General features: G+C 35.0%; 1 long non-coding RNA gene across 1 annotated transcript in view; it reads right to left on the reverse strand.

Annotated features, from left to right (window-relative positions):
- Positions 1-1,556: 1,556 nt before the first annotated feature.
- The window catches only part of LOC149808413 (uncharacterized), a 35,558-nt gene continuing 9,546 nt past the window's right edge, over positions 1,557-27,568 (reverse strand). Inside the window, exons 3-4 of the long non-coding RNA XR_016419816.1 lie at positions 9,794-9,916; positions 1,557-1,823 (exon numbers count right to left, since the gene is read on the reverse strand). This is a non-coding gene — a long non-coding RNA (uncharacterized LOC149808413). The remainder of the gene's footprint in view (positions 1,824-9,793; positions 9,917-27,568) is intronic.

A 27,568-nucleotide genomic window follows, 5' to 3' on the forward strand; every position in this document is an offset into this window, starting at 1 on the left:
TACTCTGCTGATCCAATGTTACAGGACATTTTTCTGCTGATCCAATGTTACAGGGCAGTATTCTGCTGATCCAATGTTACAGGACAGTACTCTGCTGATCCAATGTTACATGACAGGACTCTGCTGATCCAATGTTACAGGATATTATTCTGCTGATCCAATGTTACAGGACAGTACTCTGCTGATCCAATGTTACAGGACAGTATTCTGCTGATCCAATGTTATAGGACAGTATTCTAAAGAATTTTGTGGAGATCATGTTGACATCCTTGTCAAGAATATGAACTAAGATAGTCAGCATTTTATTGTCCCATTAATCATTAGACTCATCCATCAGAAGCGCAAATTTTCATTGTGACACATATTTTTTACTTTCTTATTCTATTGAGCTCCTAAAGCTTAGGTCACTATTTGAATAACTTTTGTCCATTTGCACAAACACTTATGTATAATTTCCAAGTCAGGGAACATCATCTTGACTAAATCTGAAAATTATTAGCTACCAAAAACAGGTGATCATTCAGCTTTGAAGCTGGCAAACATTGTCTTGTCACATGTAATTCTGACACAGATCCCATTAACATAAATTAAAGTGAAGGCATATTCATTGTTGAGTTCAAAATGCTCTTATGAGATGGGGTTTCTGTGTATGTAAAATCCTTCTTGCCACTGTAGCAGATTTTAAAATCAACTTTACAGGAATGGCAGAATGTATTCATACTGAACTTTGAACTGGATTCCAACCAATGAGATTCCTGTTTCCATCCATTATTGAATTTCATGTGATATTTTGGTTGCTTAGATTTTGGTAATTTAGCATTGTGATTTAACTATTGCCAAGATATCTCAACAATCTGTTTCATGACAAGGAGGGCTATCGACTCAGCTAGACTCATCAATATAAATTTGCATATAAAATTTAGAAGGAATTTAATAAATACAGGAATTTCTGTGTAAAAATGAAAGTGGGTGTGACAATCAGGGGGTATAACTCTAAATAATGCTGAAGAAGGCTGACTACTGAACTCAGCTGAGGTTTAATTAATACTGAGCTGTATACCAAATCTGCATACAAATTTGCATACCAAATCCATCAATAATGGAGATATTGTGCAGAGATTAAAGTGGGTGGGTCTGACATTCATGGACTATAACTGAACAATGATGCTGAATTCTAACAATAGAACTCTGCCAAGTTTCATCTTTATCAAGCAGCATACAAAATTTAAATAAAATCCAGGGAGTTTCTGAACAGCAATAAAAGTGGGATGGACAGACAGACAAAAAGATGAATAAATGGAAAGACAGATGGATGGACTGACAGGACCAATTTAATACCCCCCTTTTTCAACAAAAAAACCTTTGAGATCTCTAGTATTTTTGTTCAGTTTCCAGTATTTATTCAATTTAGCACCCATGAAGGAATGTGGATGAGAAGAAAATCTAAAATATTTCTGCTGTAATTAATTGCTGCATAGTAATGAACTGTCTAAATATATGAGTCACCATCTTCATGCAATAATACTTATTTTTTAATTAAAATTCCACTGAAAAAAAGGACTAAAACTAAAGCTGTTTCAGCAGGTGATTTTAAGAAGAAAATGGTTTAAAATGCATGCATACAAAAAGTATAAATACCTACCAAATTCTTGGAAAAATGCCAACATCTGCACCTCAGGCTGCAAACTGATTTTCATTCTGTGAGCATAACATTTTTTTTTCTTCTTCTTTCATTGCAATACTTTGCTTGCTGCTCATCAAGTTCTCATCTAATTTCTGCAATTATCCAGAGGTAAAGAGCACACTCATTGCAATCCTGAAGGCTGCAATAAAAAACAATTATGTTGTGATTCAAAGTGCAGGGAAATTAGGCAGGAGAAGGAGTTTTCTTAATTCAAATCTTGTAATTACTATGTAGGACTAAGTACAAGTGATAAAGAAGGCAATGATTTGAAGGAGTACACACAAACTTACACATATTAGAAACAAATTCTGTGCCAATAAAATACTGTACTCAACTATATAATAAGTGAACCCTTCGTGTTTAAAATACATGACAGATCCCCATAGGTATACACATGCAAAGCTCATACTCTGTATAACAGTTGATAGTTGGTTGGTTTGGTCATACTCTATATAACAGTTGATGGTTAGTTGGTTTAGTCCTACTATGTAACAGATGTTGGTTGGTTTGTTTGATACTACTCTATATAACAGTTGTTGGTTGGTTGGTTTGGTCATCCTCTATATAACAGTTGATGGTTGGTTGGTTGGTTTGGTCATACTCTATATAACAGTTGTTGGTTGGTTGGTTGGTTGGTTGGTTTGGTCATCCTCTATATAACAGTTGATGGTTGGTTGGTTTGGTCATACTCTATATAACAGTTGTTGGTTGGTTGGTTGGTTGGTTGGTTGGTTTGGTCATACTCTATATAACAGTTGATGGTTGGTTGGTTTGGTCATACTCTATATAACAGTTGTTGGTTGGTTGGTTTGGTCATCCTCTATATAACAGCTGATGGTTGGTTGGTTTGGTCATACTCTATATAACAGTTGTTGGTTGGTTTGATTGGTACTACTCTATATAACAGTTGATAGTTGGTTGGTTTGGTCATACTCTATATAACAGATGTTGGTTGGTTTGTTTGGTTTTACTCTATATAACAGTTGATGGTTGGTTGGTTTGGTCATACTCTATATAACAGTTGTTGGTTGGTTTGTTTGGTACTACTCTACATAAGAGTTGGTTGGTTGGTTGGTTTGGTCATCCTCTATATAACAATTGTTGGTTTGTTTGGTCATACTCTATATAACAGCTGTTGGTTGTTTGGTTTGGTTATACATATACTATTTAATAACTACTATACTAAAAAATATCAGCATGGGATTTTCACTGATAGTTTGTTATAAATGAAAATGGTGCTGATCTGAATTCTAAGATGACTGCCACAATATTGTTGTCACTATTTGATGGCTGGTCATACTGACACTGTGCTTTCATCAAAATCTTCAGATATCTTGTTGGTAGTAGATAGAAATGGTGCCAATCTAATATTGAATATGGCCACCATGGCATTTGTTTTCATATAGTTCCATAGCTCTATCTGACAGTAAATATGTGAAAATCTGAAAACCCTTCATGCAAGGATCCTCTCTGCAGCATTTAGTTCAAATATGTGTAGCTTGCATTCAGAGCTGACAATAACTACTGTTGATGGACAGACACATATGGCATAACAACAAAGACAATGTTGATGGACAGACACACATGGCATAAAAACAAAGACACTGCTGATGGACAGATACACAAGGCATAACAACAAGGACACTGTTGATGGACAGACACACAAAGCATAACAACAAGGACACTGTTGATGGACAGATACACAAGGCATAACAACAAGGACACTGTTGACGGACAGACACACAAGGCATAACAACAAGGACACTGTTGATGGACAGATACACAAGGCATAACAACAAGGACACTGTTGATGGACAGACACACAAGGCATAACAACAAGGACACTGCTGATGGACAGATACACAAGGCATAACAACAAGGACACTGTTGATGGATAGATACACAAGGCATAACAACAAGGACACTGTTGATGGACAGACACACAAGGCATAACAACAAGGACAATGTTGATGGACAGACACACATGGCATAACAACAAGGACACTGTTGATGGACAAACACACAAGGCATAACAACAAGGACACTGCTGATGGACAGACACACAAGGCATAACAACAAGGACACTGTCGATGGACAGACACACAAGGCATAACAACAAGGACACTGCTGATGGACAGATACACATGGCATAACAACAAGGACACTGTTGATGGACAGATACACATGGCATAACAACAAGGACACTGTTGATGGACAGACACACAAGGCATAACAACAAACACAGCTGATGGACAAACACACAATGCATAACAACAAGGAAACTGTTGATGGGCAGACACATAAGGCATAACAACAAGGACACTGCTGATGGACAGACACACAATGCATAACAACAAGGACACTGCTGATGGACAGACACACAAGGCATAACAACAAGAACACTGCTGATGGACAGACACACATGGCATAACAACAAGAACACTGCTGATGGACAGACACACAAGGCATAACAGCAAGAACACTGCTGATGGACAGACACACAATGCATAACAGCAAGAACACTGCTGATGGACAGACACACAATGCATAACAACAAGAACACTGCTAATGGACAGACACACAAGGCATAACAACAAGAACACTGCTGATGGACAGACACAAAAAGCATAATAACAAGGACACTGCTGATGGACAGACACACATGGCATAACAACAAGGACACTGTTGATGGACAGACACACAAGGCATAACAACAGGATGCTGTTGATGGGCAGACACAAAAGGCATAACAACAAGGACACTGCTGATGGACAGACACACAAGGCATAACAACAAGAACACTGCTGATGGACAGACACACAAGGCATAACAACAAGAACACTGCTAATGGACAGACACACAATGCATAACAACAAAGACACTGTTGATGGACAGACACACATGGCATAACAACAAGGACACTGTTGATGGACAGATACACATGGCATAACAGCAAGGACACTGTTGATGGACAGACAAACAAGGCATAACAACAAACACAGCTGATGGACAGACACACAATGCATAACAACAAGGACGCTGTTGATGGACAGACACACAATGCATAACAACAAGGACACTGTTGATGGACAGACACACAAGGCATAACAACAAGGATGCTGTTGATGGACAGACACAAAAGGCATAACAACAAGGACAATGTTGATGGACAGACACACATGGCATAACAACAAGGAAACTGTTGATGGACAGACACAAGGCATAACAGCAAGGACACTGTTGATGGACAGACACACAAGGCATAACAACAAGAACACTGCTGATGGAAAGACACACAAGGCATAAAAACAAGAACACTGCTGATTGACAGACACATAAGGCATAACAACAAGGACACTGTTGATAGACAGACACACAAGGCATAACAACAAGGATGCTGTTGATGGACAGACACAAAAGGCATAACAACAAGGACAATGTTGATGGACAGACACACAAGGCATAACAACAAGGACACTGTTGATGGACAGACACACAAGGCATAACAACAAGAATAGTGCTGATGGAAAGACACACAAGGCATAACAACAAGAACACTGCTGATTGACAGACACATAAGGCATAACAACAAGGATGCTGTTGATGGACAGATACACAAGGCATAACAACAAGGACAATGTTGATGGACAGACACATAAGGCATAACAACAAGGACACTGTTGATGGAAAGACACACAAGGCATAACAACAAGAACACTGCTGATGGACAGACACAAAAGGCATAACAACAAGGACACTGTTGATGGAAAGACACACAAGGCATAACAACAAGAACACTGCTGATGGACAGACACACAAGGCATAACAACAAGAACACTGCTGATGGACAGACACACAAGGCATAACAACAAGGACACTGTTGATGGACAGACACACAAGGCATAACAACAATGAAACTGTTGATGGACAGACAAACAAGGCATAACAACAAGACACTGTTGATGGACAGATACACAAGGCATAACAACAAGGACACTGTTGATGGACAGACACACAAGGCATAACAACAAGGACAATGTTGATGGACAGATACACAAGGCATAACAACAAGAACACTGCTGATGGAAAGACACACAATGCATAACAACAAGAACACTGCTGATGGACTGACACACATGGCATAACAACAAGGACACTGTTGATGGACAGACACACAAGGCAATTAACAGTGTCAGAGCCATACCATAAGCTAGCTCATTGGGTCTGATGGCTACACAATCTAGTACCATATATACTCACTTATAAGTTCATTCAAACTCCAAGCAACATAGATCCTGATGTGCAGTAGCATAATCCACCTGCAGATCAGGGTCTATGTTGTTTATTCTACTGATTACTCCTAACAAACTGCACAGACCCAGATCTGCCATCACATTATGCAATGACAATTGTTAGGTCAGTGCAGCTAGCATCAACTTATAAGCAAGTATATATGGTAGTAGTAGTAGTAATAGTAACAGCTACTGCTGTGATGTAAAATTACTTCTGTATACTTTTTACTGGCTAGCTGGAAGTGACATTTGTCATAACCTCTGATTTACCATTCTGCAATGTAAGCTATCCAGACAATATGTTTGATATACAAAATATTTAACTGAACTGGTGTTTGTAACTTCTGAATGGGTTTCTAATTTAAAGTGGTTGTTAAGTATTTAATGCTAAAATCATTAGGTTTCTGTGTTATCCTTTGGAGAAGAATTACTTCATCAATTTAGCTTTTCACTGTAGATCACCAAGTCCCAGAGATGCTCTTTGTAAGTATTTAATAATAATAATAATAATAATAATAATAATAATAATAATAATAATAATAATAATAATAATAATAATGATAATAATAATAATAATAATAATAATAATAATAATAATAATAATAATGCTTTATTTATAGAGAGTGACTCATTAGTCAAGGACTGTTCTCCATTGAGGCCCTCTTAAGGAGAGTATAACAATGCACATTATATGAAGATAGCAATAATTAGTGTTTATTTTAACATGTTTAGTATTAACACCCTAATCTGATAATGACCCCAAATCTGATAATGACTTGTGGTCAGGCATGTTTAGTATTGTTTGATTTTACTTTTGATCCAATTACTGCATATTTAAACTGCAAAACAACACAGTGACTTCCTAAGTTAATGACAACCGAGTCAGACCACATAGCTTACACATGGCAATATGAATATTATCAAGTTCCTGCCAACTCGTGGCAAAGTTTTGCACCAAAATGCAACTTTATCATGCCAGTTACCCCCAAAAGTCACTACCTTCATGCCAAGATGCCTTGTCAAATTTGGAAAAACTATGTGCAGTAGTTAGAAGTTTTTCTAGGTTTTCTTATTAGCATCTATAATTGATAATGGATCAGTATTAAGTGCATACATATGTAAATCAAGATATTTTCAATAAAATTAGGTAAAATTATGTGTAGTGGTTCTTGAGAAGTCATTTAAAGATTCTTTTTTTCATAACAGTTGTTATATCTGAAGTCAGATGTACAACAAAATAAGGATGAACAGGGTGCTCTTTCTTAATTCAAAGTTTGGTCCAGGTCTGTGAAGCAAAACTAATGTTACTGTTTCAGACAGTTTAAAGATCATTCATCCTTTGATTTCAGAATCAATAGGCTTCTTTCCTTGCACCAAAATTCAAGCTGTTTATGAAGTTTGATAATTGTAGATATTGGAGAACTAGTGTTATTCTTTAGAAATAAACATGGGAACAGGCAGCTGGAACTATGGATGGCTGCAGGTAAAGATGCATAATGCCATATCATGATGCATGCTGTCTAATGGCAGGCATACCAAGTCTGTTCTTTGTTATTTCTAGATAATACAAAAATTATCTGAAAAGATGAATGAAATATGCACACATACATACATAATGATTTTATTGATTAGTGTCAGCATTACAAAAAAGCTCTGCATTATTCATGAATTAGAACCTGCCATAAATAGAATGATGGTGAAATAAGTGAACTGTTAATGACAAATTATATACATGCCCCTTAAAAATAGTTTTATTTTGGTGATGGTACATTTCTTGTGCAGAAACCATTTTCACTCACAATGGCCTTGACCTCAAATCTTTTGACCCCAAAATCAATAGGCTTTTTCTTAGAGCTTTTTAACAATCTGAGTCATATCACAAAGATTTCTGCAGTGTGGCACTTTACTGTGATGTCTAGCACTGGGGAATCATGTCACACACATGTGGCATCATGTCCCACCCAGTCACATTATCCTGACATCAGGCTAACCAGTCCTAACACTAACCTCTCATTGCTGAACGCCAAGTGAGGCAGCTGTTAGTACCATTTTTATAAAGCCTTTGTATGACTTGGCTGGTGTTTGAACCTGCAACCTCCCAATATCTCAGACAGATGCTCTAACCGCTTAGGCCACCCAAGCAGTTTCTTACAGAAAGTACAAGCCACCCAAATAGCATTGTAAAAGTAGATGGTGTAAAAGTAAAACTGTTGTGTTGAAACAATAAAGGAACAGACAGATGTACAGACAGATGGGTGGATATCATAACATTATATGCTCTACTTTTTGTCTGTAATGAACATAGATTCTCTCTACCTCTCTCTCTCCATATTTTGAAGCACGGTTTGTTCATATTTTTATTACTATATATATACATCTCTGGTCAGCTTCATGTCTGAATATTTATTGTTTTTGTAAAATAAAACAGTACATTTTCATAACCTGGCTTAATACATTGAAATACAAATAAACTATAAATCAATCAATCTGTAAGACACAGAATTACAGACTACAGAATTAGCATGACCCAAAACCAAGACACTGAGGTCAAAAGTAGTTCCACTTGAATAAATGCACATGATGAACATGTTATACTTGTATCAATGCAGTTTATGTTGGTGCGTGTTCTATGCTATGAGCTATTGGCATTTGTGTGAAAAAACTTTATTATTATTGTTGTTGTTAATATTATTATTATTATTATTATTATTATTATTATTATTATTACTACCACCTTTGACATTCATCTGCATACATAAAATGGGATGAATGTGTTATCAGTGAATCTGTAAAGATAAACAGCTGAACACCATCTAAATTTGTGGCCTCATGCTCTAGGCAGGGAAGGGTCTTGTGTTAAGTAAGACTGTAATTACAAGAATTTTACTGTTAGATAATGAAAACACTCAACATCAGACATTGTTTATCATGAAGACATACATTTCCAGCCTGAATTATGATTCTAAGAATCAGAACCAGTCAATTTACTGAATGATAAGATCTGAATGCCAGTCTGTAAAAAAAGTGTGGGAATCATAGCAAAATAATTCCATTGTATAAAATATTCTTGGATTTTCTGTATATCCATGCTTTTTTAAAATCTCAGTTCCACTCAGATGTTTGAAGACCTGGCGCAAAAGTAAGAAGGAAAAAAAAAGCACAAGCTCGCTGGAGTCTTGAAATATAAATTCAATTCTATATTATACACAAGAGTACCACAAACAACACATGATAGATCAATATAACAATCTTTCCACATTAACTAGTGTATGGTAAGGTAATGGTCAATTCTTGAACTCAGAATGGAGGGGGAGGGTCACCCCTCAGTTGGAAAATTGGGGCGGGGTAAATATAGGTGGACCTGGGTAATATTTTTAAAAGTATCAGAGCAGGTTAAAAAGTGACAGCCTGGATAAGGAAACTGTCCTTGACCTGCAAGTTATAACCTTGTCCTTGAGGTAAAGGGTATGACTGTGAATAGAAGAGACACTGTTGAGATATATAAAAGACAAATTTCTTTAAAATATCACTTGTTTAAAACTTATCTACCTATACATGGATATAGGTTGCTAATTTGTTTCCCTTGCTGTTACACTGACCTTGAGACAGGTTGCATAGCCATGATATTATGAGTCAAGTTACATTCCCCACCCCCTGTAGTGTAAGCCTCACCATGAGGCAGTGGAGCTTGATTTTGGTATGCTACAGACCTTTACACATGATAGACAATTGGCTAAAGTTTTATAACAAAAAGTATCTTGTCTGGTTCAATAGTTTTCATGCATACAAGGATAGATGTCACAGAATTACATTTTACCTTGCTGTGACCTTGAAGGTAACTAAGTTATTAGAGTCTCAGACCAGTCAACCATGGATTGTGGGTACAATATCCTCCCATGCTCTTATGTCCCATCTCCTTTGCGTGATATACCCACTAATGCTGCAATAAAAACAAAAGCAAACACTCTTCCTCTTTCCTGAAGAAATGAATTTATCTGTAGAATGAATGAACCAATACTTGACAAGTCCAACCCATCTCCCAGTCACACTCGATTTTATAAAAATTTGGCCAAAACAAAATTCAAAGGCTATCCAAGTCCCACTCCATTTAATATAAATTTGGCCAAAACAAAAATCAAAGGCTTTGTTTATCTGATGAAACCCATCTTTTTCGCTTTGTGATTAGTTTTTTGAGAGGTCATCGTTTAAAGATGTTTTTATTTTCATTAATGGCAGCCACATCTGATATAAGATTTGGCAAACAAACTAAAAATACTGACAGATACAAGTTGGGATGACACTTGTTCATTTTTGAGTCGGTCTCATTACCAAAATCCATTAAATATTGTCACAGATAGCACACTACAGCTTTAATCATCATCTTTATGATCTTTCTGTATTTATTGACTGTAGCTCAGTTAGAATACAAATGTTTTCACTGAGGCCCTCAACTAATTCATATATCAATTAGTAATAGTTATTTTAGGAACTGAAAAAAGTTGAATAATGAGAAGCAGTGTTAAAGTCAAGGTTCATGAATTCTACTGGGAATAAAACCTATCTACAATTTTAAACACATAAATAAAATAACAGATGGTGATATTTTCACAGAGCAGATCTTTGGGAAATTTTTAATTAAAAAATAATTCTGAAAATATAAATTACATCATTAAATATTTTCTACAATTCATGTGAAACAAGGAAAAGATGATAATTTGGAATATGTTAAATATGATTAATGTTGTAGACAGTGTGTACAAAGCACTTAGATTTGTATTCCAAATATTGGTAAACAGGTATAGATAAGTCATGCATTGAAAGCAGTACTAGATGACTAAGGTGTCGTATGTGTGCCATATTTGTTAAAGAGCCTATTGGCCAGTGGTAACTGCAACGATTTGGCCAGGCAGGAAGTCAGACATTTCAAATGGTAAAGTAAGTGGCTAGGATATACAAATTAAATGGTCACAATAATTTAAGTCCCCATGTTGTGCAGCTACCTGTAGAGTTACAGATGGTTGGGGACATATGGATTTCTTAGGAAGCATAGTAACTCCTCCTTCATTGTTGACCAATAAGGAACATTAATTATAGAATGAATTCTAATCTGTCAATCAGTTAATGAATTTGTATGAAACTTGGATATATAAAGCTAGATCCAAGTCATGGGGGAGGCTACTCCATTAGTTTAGTTAGTTGGTCAGTCAGTTACATGTAAGGGGAAGGCTACTCCATTAGTTTAGTTAGATGGTCAGTCAGTTACATGTAAGGGGAAGGCTACTCCATTAATTTAGTTAGATGGTCAGTCAGTTACATGTAAGGGAGAAGGCTACTTCATTAGTTTAGTTAGTTGGTCAGTCAGTTACATGTAAGGGGAAGGCTACTCCATTAGTTTAGTTAGATGGTCAGTCAGTTACATGTAAGGGGAAGGCTACTCCATTAGTTTAGTTAGATGGTCAGTCAGTTACATGTAAGGGAGAAGGCTAGTCCATTAGTTTAGTTAGTTGGCCAGTCAGTTACATGTATTCATTTAGCCAGTCAACTATGCTGTCAGTGACCAATTTTGTGTTGAGCTGTAGTGGTCAGTTTAGTATTGTGATGACCCTGAATGAAGTCTTCAGCTGTATACAGCAGTTAATATAAAGAAATTTAATATCATGGTGAAACTGTGTACATGTATAATGTGTTCACTGAATATATCTATATTCTGAATTTGTTATGGAAATCACAAGGTTGACAGTTAATGTATTATTATAATTATGCAATGTCTGTCAAATAAATATGTCAGAACTAGAATGCAGATTTTGAATCAAATTCTGTGGCACACAAATCCCCTCAATTGCTGTGTGAAGCAAATGACAATAATGCAAGAAATGTAACAAATCTTCCAAAAAGTATCACACAATATGTAATAGACTTTTCTTTAAACCTTACAACTGATCTTTCTGCTTTAAAATGAGCAGACAAAGAATTCCATGTCACTGTCCAGGATTTAAAAAAAATGTACCAAAGTTTTCAGTTGTAAGGTTTAAATGACTTTAGGTTTATCGTAAAGTTATTTTATGTATTCTGGCATATCACAACGTACACATTTGTAAACAAGTAATGTTAATTATGAAAGTATAAACCATTATCATCACAAACATCTTGATTCTAATATAAAAATACAATTATTTCAACTAATCTTATACATCAAATTGATTATGGCTTCTGCTTGATTACAACGCAGCAAGCAATTTGTCATAGTTTCAAAATTATAACAGCATTCATACTCCTGCCAAGTTCTTAAAATTTTATCTTAACAAATTTTAAGTCAAATTACTTATTAATGTTGTTATTATGAACTGGTTATGTAAGGATGTCCAATTTTGTAAAATCAACTTTTACTGTGCAATTCAAAATGATCATTACTGTATGATGTCATCAACATGATCTCATCTGGACTAGGTGTACTGTGGTGCTTTGAACTCTGGATGAGATTGGATTTAAAATGACATTGTTGAAACTTGCATCTCTTATTAAAAACCAACAGTTCTGGGTAAGAAAATAGCTAAGCAATAAACAGTATACAGGACTTTTGGAAATCTGTTGTAATTTTCAACCAACAGTAAATCGGTCATGCACTTTTCTTTTCTGGAAAAACCAGTGACCTGACAGTATCTGTCTTCCAGGACAAATTTGCTCAACAACATCAACTTTTCTTTGTGTATTCGATAAGAATGTAGAATAAAAAGTCACTGGATAAAAAAGATGCAATTTGAATTCTCACTATTATGAGAGACATGTAGAACAACAAGTCACTGGACATAAAATCACACTTTGTAATGTTGCAGGATTTCATACAACACCATTTAATTGCAGCTTCTTCATCTAGATGCTAATACAATAAACAAAATATCAACCGTATTATTTTTAATATGGTATTGGTCTCTATGCTATATGTTTGTTTTACAATATTCCTGTCAAAAAGAAGCCCTAAATAAACCTCAATGTCATAAGTCTATTTTACAATTGACACTTAGGACTTCAATTTCTAAACTAAATTTCCATTTTCCTGTGAAGCCTTTCAAAATTTTGGCTTTTTGTCCTGTGACTTTCAAGTCCTTTTACCATTTGATAAGAAGGTTCTATGATCTTTAACCCACAGAAATTTGATGAATTTTTAAAAACTCATGCAACTAATTTATTATGTACTGTGATAGGGTACTTTTTCCCCTACTTTTTATATAATAACCCGTACTTAGTTGTAGATTTTCAACTATGAAATGCATAACAACCTAGACATTTGTAAGTGATATTGGATTGACTGGACTCCTGGCTACCGTATATACTCAATTACAAATCAAGTCCAACTGCAAACTGCACAGACCCTGATTTGTCATCTCATAATGCACTGGCAGATCTGGGTCTGTGCAGTTTGTTGGGAGTAATCAGTAGAACAAATGCACGGACCCTGATTTGCAGGTGCATTATGCAATGGCAGACCAGAATCTTTGTTGTTTGCAGTTTAACTTGACTTATAAGCAAGTACAGATGGTATATAAATATATCTGATTTACAATAGTTTAATTCTCCAACTTTTACCATTCAGCAATTATACAGTACAACACTATGGCAAGTTACACTGGGACTGGTTGCTTTTCATTCTGTTTTGAAAGTCAGCAGTAAATTGGATGAATGTTTCAGCTTTCTCACCAAATTCCCCCTAAATGATTGCCTAGTGTGAGATTGTGGAGTATGTAACCTTGGATTGTGTTATTCTTGTTATCACATTACCACCACACCTGGTTTTCAATCCAGAAGCACACTGTGAATCACTTCAGCTATCTCCCTAATGAACTTTCCAAAAATCAACTGAGTACCAACTTATACCAGATTTCTGTCCAGAACTACCTACACACTTCAACCAAAACCTTCTCATCTTCCAGTATTAGATTTAGGCTATGAAACTTATAAAGATGAGGGCATACAGTTGTCTGTTAATGGAGTTCTATATAACCTAGGTAGGGGACATAGACCAGATTTAAAGATGGGAGGCATACAGTTGTCTGGTAATGGAGTTCTATATAACCTAGGTAGGGGACCCAGATTTAAAAGCACATCTTTGTTGTCATATTCCCAAATATACACAGCAGAAACAGATACGTGGACAACAAAATCCTGCAATTAAAAAACAAGAGACCAAAATGGGCCTGATATTGCTTACCTGGATTCCATCTTAGCAGCTTACCATTTCACTAAGGGTGTTTTAATGAAAGAATATATGCTACATAAGCTATCTTCCAAACTGGGGCCCGAGTGGCTGAGTGGTCTAAAGCGCTCTCTGTAACGGATCACTGCCATCTCACCTCTGTCTACGCCGGTTCGAGTCTCGGATTCAGCCAATGTGGGTATGTGAGAAAGCTTGCCAGTAGCTTCTCATGGGTCGGTGGTTCTTTCTGGAGTTTTCCCGGGTTCTTCCTCCACCATTAATACTGGCCGCCATGTATAGCCTATCATGTGCTGAAAAATGGCGTTAAACCCAACAACAACAACAACAACAAAAATCTTTCAAACTTTATGTCATGTTGATTTTACATATTTATCATGTCCTGATACGTATAAATTCCTTCTAAAGTTGAAGCCATGTATAATATTCACAGTTTCTTGCTCAAAATTGAAGTAATCCAGGATCCTTATGGTAATACATGCAATAGATCACACATATGGCTTTAAGAGTGGTAAGAAGCCAATTTCAACAGATGCAAGGTCACCTCATTAAAAAGCACTGACCTTGCACATTACTGAACTTGTATAAGATCTTAATAATATAAGTATATATTCCAAGGTTGATAAAAAATATTCAGATAAAAAATATGGCCTCCACAGTTAGCCAATCAGGTGTTACATCAATTATCAATATACATGGATCTGGCTCATGCCAAACTGATTCAGCAGCCTCGAGTGGCCGAGTGGTCTAAAGCGCTCTCCGTTATGGATCACTGCCATCTCACCTCTGTCTGCGTGGATTTGTCTCAGATTCAGCCAATGTGGGTATGTCAGAAAGCTTGCCAGTAGCTTCTCACGGATTGATGGTTCTTTCCAGGGTTTTCCTGGGTTCTTCCTCCACCATTAATACTGGCCGCCATGTATAGCCTATTGTGTGCTCAGGTGTTAAATCCCACAACAACAACAACCAAACTGATTCCAGATTTTACAATATAAACACATATACCAAATTTGATCCAGATCAGAAACTGTGGACTCCAGAGTAGTAAAAATACAATTGCTTATGGATGGACAGATGAAGCACGATCCATGACAGATGCATGGTCATATCATAATTTCCCTTATATTTAGGTGGACTAAAAACTAATTCTACTTATAAAATCCACTGATGGGAACTATGTCATTTATTTAAATTTAATACAAAAGGTCAAAGTGGGTCTAAAATTATGTTATTGTAATTGCAGTGGCATAATATAGCCATCAACGACACTCGTAACTCGAAAAATGATAGTACTGTAAATTGTACATTACATTCTAGTCATATTTCTTTTTGTAAAACCTTCTATTACTGGTTGAATACTTGACACTTTGAATTTGAAATCAATAGGTATGTTCCTTATCTTAAATAAAAGCCATCCATTAAATTTTATCAAGGTATAAAGACACACACAGTACTTTGACCTTTGGCCCCTAAATTCAACAAGGCTTCTTTCTTACCCAAAGTGCAAGCTATTTACAAAGTTTGGTAACAGATGGTGTAGAACTTGATTTATTGTGGGGAAAATAAACTAGGGAACAGATGGATGAACAAACATCATGTGTATAATGGAAATTGCATTAATATGGTAGAGCTGCCCCTCCTTATAATGCAGTAGTCAGGGTTCATAATTGCTGACCATGTTATACTGAGGACCATGCTATACTGAGGACCATGCTATACTGAGGACCATGTTATATTTATGAAGCAGAAAATATTTTAAAATATTTTCAGAAATATAAACTTTGAGTTTGTGACACTGAGCACTACATTATATGCGTGCCCAGTAGTCGAGTCTGCACTTACTAGCAGTACCATTCAGAACCAGTTCCTTTTCTGGAGTGTACGATCATGACCTTTGATTTCTAGCTAACTTTCTTCCTCCATGTGTAAGCTTTAAATGAAAATGAATTCCAAGTAGAACTTTCACCAATCTTGACCCTGACCTTTTAACCCCAAAACAATAGTGTCATTTCTTGACACAAAGGCAACCATTTATCCAATGTACATAGACTCATGTCAGCTCAATACTGGTTATATGGTGTTTATTAACAGTCAAATAAAAAAAAAATGCAAAACCCACTTTCCTAAAATAAAGCCTTGAAAATAAACATAAGCATGCAGTATACAAGATAAAAGATACAAATCTTCATATTTTATTAAAGGTAAAATAAAATAAAAGATAAAGGTACGAAATGTAAAATCCTTAAAATATACATTACAAATTTGTTAGATACATGACACTGAATTCCCTATGTCAGAGCAATTATATATACAAAAAAGATTGGATTAATGTCAGTTACATATATATACTGAGATACTAGTATATATAAAAAAAATTCCATCAACAGACTGTATGGAAACAAAGTGACTCAATTTTTAAATTTAATTTCAGGCAAATGTTTAAAATTGTCTGGAAAAGAAATGATAAGTATATGTAACCAATTTGGTGAAACAAATCAAAACACAATCAACTGCAGACATAGACCTAGACAATTTAGTTCTTTCACTGTGCTGGCTTTGGGAATAAAACTAAATAACCAGACAGCAATTATACATTGTAACTAACAATATGTACGGTAATTGCAATATCAAGACTGGTTAGTTGCCTACATCAAGGAAACTAGCTAAAGTGATGTTTCTTTGTAAAAATGGAATTGAGGATGTACAGAACAACTATAGATCCATTTCCATCCTTCCTTCCATGCCAAAATTATAGAAATGTGCATGGTTCTGTAATGTCATTTTTACAAACAGAAAAACACTTCATGAAAACCAGTCTGATTTCAGACAAAACCACTCTTGTGAAATGGTGTTATTATCAATAGTAGACAAGTGGTTAAAGGCATTAGTTGATGGCAGATTGGTTGGAACAGTAATAGTTGACTTCAGAGAGGCCTTTTGATCTAGTGGGCCATCAAATTCTTCTTAAGAAAATTAAAAATCTATCACTGTAGTAAAAACAATATTACCTGGTTTGAATCACACAACTTGTCTCAAAAGATATCATTAAATGGTCATCTTTCTGGAAAAAAACCCTCTCTAAGTTGTGGAGTGCCACAAGGGTCAATTTTAGTTCAACTTCTCTACTGATTACATCCCAAAAGATCTTATGAGATGATCTATTGTCCATCATCCCTCCATTATGTGTCTGTCCTTAGGCACAAGTTTGTTATTACTACTACTCCTTGTCCTGAACCTTTACATGAACAAATCCATCCCATGGTCTAATTGGTCCTAAATGAAAATGTTGCTGCTTGGACAACCAATATTGCCTCCACAACAGTCATCTTGGAAATCTTGTTATTGCTACTCCTCTTGAATGGATGGTCCTATGAACATGGGGTTTTCACTAAAACACTTCTGCTGATATCTAGTTCATTTAAAATAAAAATGCTGTTGATCTGACATCCACTATAACTGCCACATGAGACATATTGAAAAATGGACGCTCATATCAGCATGGGGTTTTCACTAAAGGACTCGTGTCTAGTTCGTCCTAAATGAAAATGATGCTGATGTGAGATCAAATATGGCCACCATGGCAACCATCTTGAAAAACTTATTACTGTTACTCCTCCTTCATGGATGGTCATATCAACATAGGGTTTTCACTCAAAGGCTTCTAGACGGTTCTAAATGAAAATAGTGCCAATCTGACAACCAATAAAGGATCCACAGCTGTCATTTAAAAAAAATTGTTATCATAATTCTATCTGAACAGAAAGTCATACTGACATGGAGTTTCCATGAGAAGACCTTTTATGCTGTCCATTTGGTCTGAAATGAAAATCTCAATCTGACATCCAGCATGGCCACCAAGGTAGCCATCTTGACAATCCTGATTTCACTACTCTTCCTGAATCAAAATGATATTTTCACTGTTATATGGTGGCAGATCTGGTGTGGAGGTGGAGAGAGCTGGTGCAAATATCCAATAACAACAACTAACACAAAATCAGAATATTCCTACAGTAATTTGTTTTAAAAGTTAGATTGTTAAAACGTTGCCCTTTGAAATGCTTAAAATAGGCCTTGCACCTGCTTGTTTATGCCTGAAAGTCCCTCCACAAACAATATTTCTTGGTCTGCCATGGTTATATTCAATAAACTCACATAGTTTAGATATTTGATATTTCAGATATTAGATATGATACTTGCGCATACTAATGAGTTCTGCCCACTCCTGGGATACATATGTCAATTCTTCAACATGAGGAATGAACAATATATTTGTACAAGGACAACAGCAACATACATTTCTAGAATATGTTTAATAAGAAATACAAAGAAAACTAATCATGAAATGCTAAGTAAAACACTTCAGTTATCTTTTCCTGACTAATTCAGGTCTTTGCTATGCCCTTACAAAGTTGATTCTGTGCCATAAACAATATAAACTCTATACTTGATTTTAAATAAAAAGTCCATTACCATCTACATGTACTTTTTTTTCACAAGTGATTTTAAAATTGATTTGATAAATGATCACTGCTGAATACTGGTATAATAAACTTTGTCATAACATTTCAGGAAATTCAATTTTAGTTTTATTTTAAAGCCTGAAGATTTTACAACAACTGTAATGCTTCAAGAAGGCATTGCATAGTGACTGAAGAACAATATTATATTAAATGATTTTGAAATTTAACTCTAACCGATGCAGATGCAATATGCCTCCTTATGGAACTTTGCTACATGAATCAAAGATTGTACTTAGCACATGTACTTAAATTACCCTGAGTGAAGTTTTGTACTTAGCACAGGTCCTTAATTACTGCAAGTAGTTCATGAAATTAAAGCTTTAAGGCACACTAGTTTGATTTTGCAGTTTATTTAATTCAATAGGTTGGCTGGAAAAGATGACTGAAGACTACTGTCTTGGATAAATTGAATTCTCATGGACGATCTTGTGTTGTCCACTTTATCTACCATAAACAGTGTGGCCTTGATCTCAATACATAGTATCCCATGCTTCTGATTTAATCCTGCTGTGAAATTTGTAGAAGAATTAAATAATATGTCCATATTCCTCAGAACCAGTTGACAAACTCCATGAATCATCTACTTAGCTACCCCAATGTACTTTCCTAAGAATCCAATCGGAAAAATCTAAAATTTATTGGCTAGGGATTTTACATGACTGTCACTCAATAATGTATAAAAAATATCAACAACTTATTACATGGGGGTGGGGGTGGGGTTGTGGTATCAATATTATTAATAAATTTTCTCATGTCCTCTTGTAATCATTATATTGCCAACAGCACTTGTAAAAATGATAATTGGGTCAAAATTATAAAAAAGTTACATGAACAATAGCAACTTAAGTGATAAAAAACACTATTTCTCTGACATCTGGAAATGCACTATTGTAATATGTTTCATTTGGACTGGAAGAATATACTATATCAAATGAAGTCATAGCAATCTGAATAAAATCAGATCTCCACTGTCCTATATGAAGATCGGACAGTGACCACTTAGGGGTCTTTTGGAGATCTGATTTTAATCAGACTGGAAGTCATATCTGCATCAATTTAAAGCAAGTCTATTAGTTTAGCTCTACTGAAAACAAGAGTCCCATGAAGGCTATCCTGCCTAAAACAAAATTTATAAGAAGACTATTTCATCATTTGAATCTGTTGAGTTTTGAAATCATTTTCAAATTGGCCACAATTGATGGTGTACTGGCTGTGATATTAGCACCATTTTCATTTAGAACTAACTGACTGGACATGATAAAAAGTCTGTTCATGAAAACCCTATGACTATGCATTTACAAGGAACATCAGTAACAAGATTTTGAAGTTGGCCATCACAGCAAGCAAGAGGATGTCAGATTACAACAATTTTCAATCAGTACCAACCAAACACTATAACAAGTCTTCTGTGGGGAAAAATAACCATGTCTATATCACTTTCCGTTTAGGAGGAGAAGTAAAAAAAAATAATTTCAAGCTGGTTGCCATATTGGATATCAGATGTGCACAATTTTCATTTAGGGGCTACTAGAAATCATAAAAAATATTTCATTGAAAACTACATGCCAATATGACCATCCATCAAAAAGTAGCAATAAAAAGATTTTCAAGATAAATTCCATGGGGGCCATACTGAAGGTCATTTAGGACCAACCAGATTTCTTAATTAGTCTTTTGACCTTCCAACCAGGTGGAACAGCAACAAGACTTTCAAGATGGCTGCCATACTGGATGTCAGGCCCATACCATTTTTATTTAGGACCAACTAGAGATCATACGTATTCTGTTGAACACTCAGTATCGACATGATTCAATTCAGGGGGTATAGTAAATAACAAGATTTTCAAGATGGCTGATATGGTGACCATATTGGATGTCTGGGCAAAGATGCATTTTTATTAAAAACAACTAGATATGACAAGAAGTCTTCTGCCAAAAAGCTCATGTCAAGTTTGACTTTCCATTCAGTTAAAGTAGCAAGAACAAGATTTTCAAGATGGCTGCCTTGGCAGCCATATTGGACATCAGATCAGCACCATCTTCATTCAGGACAAGCATAATAAAAAGTATTGCAGTGAAAACTCCATGTTGATATGACCATCCATTAAGGAGAAGGCTGCCATATTAGATGTCTGAGTAGCAGCATTTTCATCTAAACTTTGAGATGATCTGCTTTGAGCTTCAAAGCAATCTTCCAAGTAGTTTAGGAGGAACAGGCCATCCCATAAACTATTCTGGTCAATGACCAGTTGAGTTATAAACAAGAGTCCACGTGTGTTTCTTCTACACATAATCAATGAAATCCATATTCATCTTTTCAATTATGATAAGCAAGGTAATTAATGCTGTTAATGATAATCTGGGTCATTAATGTTGTTAATGATAAGCTTGGTAATTAATGTTGTTAATGATAAGCAGGGTAATTACTGTTGTTAATGATAAGCATGGTCATTATTGTTGTTAATGATGAGCAGGTTAATTAATGTTGTTAATGAAAAGCATGGTAATTAATGTCGTTAATGATAAGCAGGGTAATTACTGTTGTTAATGATAAGCATGGTCATTATTGTTGTTAATGATGAGCAGGTTAATTAATGTTGTTAATGATAAGCAGGGTAATTAATGTTGTTGATGATAAGCAGGGTAATTAATGTTGTTGATGATAAGCCAGATAATTAATGTTGTTAACAATAAGCAGGGTAATTAATGTTGTTAATGATAAGTAGGGTAATTAATGTTGTCAATGATAAGCAGGGTAATTAATGTTGTTAATAATAAGCATGGTAATTAATGTTGTTAATGATAAGCAGTGTAATGTTGTTAATGATAAGCAGGGTAATTTTGTTGATAAGCAGGGTAATTACTGTTATTAATGATAAGCAGGGTAATTAATGTTGTTAATGATAAGCAGGGTAATTAATGTTGTTAATGATAAGGTGGGTAATTAATGTTGTTAAAGAAGCTATAAGTACAGATTTACTTTTCTAAACCATGAATATCTGAAGTATTATCAAGTTCTAATCAGATACATGTTTTGTTGCTCTAGGGTTTGATGCCATTTTTCAGCACAAGACAGGCTATACATGGCGGCCAGTATAACTGGTGGAGGAAGAACCCTGCACTGACCCAGACCTGCTGTCACAGAATATGCCAGATGATCTGGGTCTGTGCAGTATGTTAGGAGTAATAAGTAGAACAAACAACAATATAGACCCTGATCTGCTGGAACATTATACTACAACATTATACTACAACATTATACTATGCCAGATCAGGATCTCAGTTGTTTGCCATTTTATAAGCAAGTATATAAGGTACATTAATACAAATGTAAACATATCAATTTGTCTATTTTTCGATGGTTTGGGCATTAAGCGAATTCCATATGGCATTAGACACCCTCTCCTAATGTGACTTGGGCATGAAGTAGACAAAAGCTCTTTTTGTTCGAAATTCGCATATCAATAAAATAATTTACAACTAATACTAATGATTAAGTACAAGTACTCTTACAAGATTTAACAGTCATACTATCAGTTGTCCAAATAATATATACATCTTCAAGTATGGATCTTTTTTTTAACTGAATATTCTAAACACCTGTATACTAGTACCATATGAAGTAACATTAGCAGAATTATGTCAATGCTTTGGAAAGACATCAAGTCTTTAATTACCACACAAAGTGTATGCTCTTCAAGCACTTTCCCTGAAGATTTTGAAACAATGTCACCCTAGGCCTAGTATAATTAGGAGATTATAAAAAAAAGTAGAAAACAGTTTATCCACTGCATCACAAGGATTTAATAGAAGATCATGGAATACGTATTAATCCTTCTATTAATCACACAAATGAAAAATAAAATAGAAAGTTTTTCTGGTACCCATACAAACATTTTTTTATTTTACTTCGAAAGATTTCTTAAAACTGTTATGTGAAGTAAATTTAAGAACCTCATTTTCCAATGTATTCATTGCTCAACTATAGATTGGAAAAAGCTATAACAATATAACTGAGTCCTTGGGATAATTTAAGGAACTGTGTCATGTATTTGATGGATTACTGTTATAACCAGCTATCACTTCCAGCAAATGTTCAAGTGATTTATTATTTAGAAGAAAGAAGAAAAAAAATCAAAAATTGCTTTTTCATAGGGCATCACCAAGTATTATTGCTAATTTCAACATTTCAGACAAGGTAATATTTGGAAATGAAGGAATTTACAAGAATTTGAACAAACACTAGAAAAAGTAAAGGAAATGTATAGGAATTTACAAGAATTTGAACAAACACTAGGAAAAGTAAAGGAAATTGATAGGAATTTATAGAAACTTGACATCACTAGGTATTAATGTGGATTAAATGAAAAATATATGAAAATATCTGCATGTAAACACTTATGCTGACACAAGATGGCTTTGTTTTAAGTCTAATGACTTGGCATCAAGACTGTCATGAGATCAAAAGGATAAAAAGAAACAAGCGTGTTGTAATAACTCTACCTATCATGTTAAGCTGGCTATTTTTAAATCTAGTGACAGCTTAATCGTCCTTTGACATACAATCTCATCATCAGAAAAATTAGTCCCAACCATTTGTGATATATGAAAGAAGCTCATAACAAAACAGTGTCCAAGTGTGGGGGAAAAGACTGATTTTTTTCTCAGATGACACAATGTCAGCAACCCCTCAGTGTTTGCCTACTGTTTATCTACAACAGTTCTTTAAAAACTGCATCTGTATCTTTATTTAAATTTTTTTGAATTTCAATGAAATGTCATCTGCCTTTCTCTTTCTTGTTTTATTTTTATTATTCCTGATTCAGATGTAGTGTTCCACAACCATGCAACTTACATGTCTACTGTGGTTATTAGCAAATACAAATTTCCTCATGCACATGCCATGTAAAATTGACAAAGTAGTTTATGCTGATATTCAACATTACTATCCTGAAGAATTACCCAGAGCAATGTATAGATGAATTGGCATTTAACATTACTATCCTGAAGAATTAGCCAGAGCTTAGGTATTGATGAGTTGGCATTTAACATTACTATCATGATGAATGAGCAAGAGCCAATGTGCTGAGGAATTTACATTCAACATTACTCTCTTGAGGAATAAGCCTGACCCAATGTATTGAGGAATTTACATTTAACATTACTATCTTGAGGAATTAGTCAGAGCCAATATATTGAGGAGTTCAGCTCAGGTGGTATAAATAAGTACAATTAGTGCTATGATGCTGTCACTCATTTGTTTGCATATGATTGATACAAACACTTTCATACTGAACTGGAGGCAACTTTGCTGACTCACCACTAAAATGATTACGGCATGTCAACTTAATTTATATTCATAGTTTGTCTATTATGGACTTTAAATTACTTCTTTAGAAATTATATCCATATTAAATTCCATTTGATTCATAGGTGTGTAGGTCAATTAACACACACGCACACACGCACACACGCACGCACGCACACACACACACACACACACACACACACAGAGTTAACCAAAAGTCTCCCTTGCTTATGCCACAGTTAATATTAATGGAACTCACTGCTTGCAAGGTATCAAGAGAGATATATGTGGTCTACAATTCAAGCTACATGTACTGTATTTTCACAAACTAATTTCCTTGTTGGTGTCATAATAACCATGACCTTTCAACTCCCAAATAAACAGGTTTCTTTTTCTTGATGCATTTGACCAGATGGATGGACAAACATTGCCATAATATGAAACACCTTGCCTTACAGCTAGCATATGAATACAATGATACCTTTGTTTTATAACACAGTTTCTGTTATATTAAGTAGGTATGGTCATGGAAACTATTTCATTAACTGGTACTCAAATTATATTTATCACATACTTCATTATAAGGTGGTCTTGATCATGTGCAGTTTATTTTATGTCTTGAATGGACAGCATCAGAATGAGGGAATCTTGTATCCATTACTTTCATTATAAGATGGACTCACTACATTGCAATATATTCTATGACTCCCACAGACAGCATTATCAAGCAGGAGTTCTGTATCATGTACTTTGTTATTTGGTGGACTTGCTACAATATAGTATACTCTATGACTCCCATAGACAGCATTATCGAATGGGAGTTCTGTATCATGCACTTTGTTATTTGGTGGATTCACTACAATACAGTATACTCCATGACTCCCATAGACAGCATTTTCGAGTGGGAGTTCTGTATCATGAACTTTGTTATTTGGTGGACTCACTACAATACAGTATACTCTACAACTCCCATAGACAGCATTATCGAGTGGGAGTTCTGTATCGTGTACTTTGTTATTTGGTAGATTCACTACAATACTCATATACTGTATGACTTCCATAGACAGCATTATAGAATGGGAGTTCTGTATCATGTACTTTGTTATTTGGTGGACTCATTATAATACACATCATTATCATAACGGGATACTGTATATGTAAGCTCCAAGAATCACATGACCTCATTAATATGTTTTTGTGATCTTGATGGCATATGCATACATAACAAGCTTGATCAAAATGTTTTAATAAATCAGTCTCAGAGTGTTTAACAAGCATCTGTATGCCACATCATCACTGCATCAATATCTAAAGATGTGATGTGTATACAAAAGTTTGTGTGAGTACTCAATGACAGAAGCCAAATTGTGATCCAAATCTTTTTTGAAAATGGTGAAAATGAGCTCAGACAATCATATGCTAAACATCTGAAGAGTATGAGTTGGTCATAAATAACGAAAGATATCCAACACCTTGACCATCTCCACAAAATAATGAACTTCAGAATAAAATGTACTGCAGATCTAGGGTACATTAACCTATTTACCAAAATCTGTGGTGAAATATAATATCACTGTCTAGAGAGTTAAGTTCATCCATAACCTATGGTGAAATACACCCTCTAGTGAGGTAAGGTTAACCAAAATCTGGTAAATTACACAATCATACACCCTCTAGTGAGGTAAGGTTAACCAAAATCTGGTAAATTACAAAATCATACACCCTCTAGCGAGGTAAGGTTAACCAAAATCTGTGGTGAAATTATACAATCATACACCCTCTAGTGAGGTAAGTTGATGTATAATTTGTGAGGAAATAAATTATCTAGGTATGTAATTTTAACAAAGACCTGTGAAGAAATACACCCAAATGAGGTAGGTTTGATCAAAATCTATGTTGCAATATACCTTATTGGGGTAATTTTAACCAAAATCTGTTGTGAAATGCTCCTTCTAATGAGGCAATGATCAATATTTAATGAAGATAAAAGAAAAAATAATGCATGACAGATGCAGGACCATACCCAAAAAAATGCACAACAGATGCAGGGCCATACTAAAAAATAACGCATGACAGATGCAGGACCATACCAAAAAATAATGCATGACAGATGCAGGACCATACTAAAATATAATGCATGACAGATGCAGGACCATACTAAAAAGTAATGCATTACAGATGCAGGACCATACTAAAAAAATAATGCATGACAGATGCAGGACCATACCAAAAATTAATGCATGACAGATGCATGATTATACTAAAAAATAATGCATGACAGATGCAGGACCATACAAACAAAAATGCACAACAGATGCAGGACCATACTAAAAAGTAATGCATGACAGATGCAGGACCATACTAAAAAATAATGCATGACAGATGCAGGACCATACCAAAAAATAATGCATGACAGATGCAGGACCATACCAAAATATAATGCATGACAGATGCAGGATTATACTAAAAAATAATGCATGACAGATGCAGGACCATACAAACAAAAATGCACAACAGATGCAGGACCATACTAAAAAAATAATGCATGACAGATGCAGGACCATACTAAAAAATAATGCATGACAGATGCAGGACCATACCAAAAAATAATGCATGACAGATGCAGGATTATACTAAAAATAATGCATGACAGATGCAGGACCATACCAAAAGCTTGCATGATCTGGATCAGTAGAACTATACAAGAAGTACAACTGGATTAAATAAATACTAGAAATGTGTCGAGGTGCCATCACTGATAATATAGCATCAGAAGGACCTAGGTACAAGCTGTAAATGAAAAATTCTAAGTAAATGAAAAGGCCATCAATTATTCATAGAACTAAATCTGCATTTACAAGACATGTATTACCATTTTCTTCTGTGGTTGAAACAAACTCCAAATCCCCAAGTGTTCAAAAGTTCATTTAAAAACACTGGAATATATGTTTTAGTGATATAAAAATATCACCAGGTCATTTATTTACCCACACTAACATGACTATCCTATTTCATCTGTGTCAAGTGCTTTCTTTGCAGGTCATTAGCAACATAATGTAGGTAAGTATTAGGGTTTAAAGGTCAGCACAATAATGGATACATGGTGCAAACTAAAAGTTCTACTAAAATGGTATAATCAAGAACTGCACAAAAAAATTCCTTCACCAAAGAATGCACAAGATAAAAAATTTCAATACAATAATATTTTAATTAAAAACAACAAAATTAATTTGTAGCATTCAAATCTATAGAGGTCCTATTCACATGCATACAAACATAAGCACCAAGTTTCACCAAAAGTCTGGAAAGTTCATAAATTTATAACAAATGGAAAAATTGAATCAATAGCATGAAAATCTAACCAGATCATGTGTAGGTATATAAACATGGCTACTAAATTTAATTTGTCTACCTAAAATTGACCAGTCTCCATAGGTCAATAGATGTCCATGGATGGACAGTCAGGCAGGGCAAAATCAACAAGTTCCCACTGTAAGCAAGGTGGTATGTGTAATGATGAAGATCAAAGGTTTTTAGGATAGTAAAACCTGTACC

This window comes from Sinohyriopsis cumingii, chromosome 1 (assembly GCF_028554795.1).
Source record: "Sinohyriopsis cumingii isolate HCF-2022 chromosome 1, ASM2855479v2, whole genome shotgun sequence".
NCBI classification, from domain to species: domain Eukaryota; kingdom Metazoa; phylum Mollusca; class Bivalvia; order Unionida; family Unionidae; genus Sinohyriopsis; species Sinohyriopsis cumingii.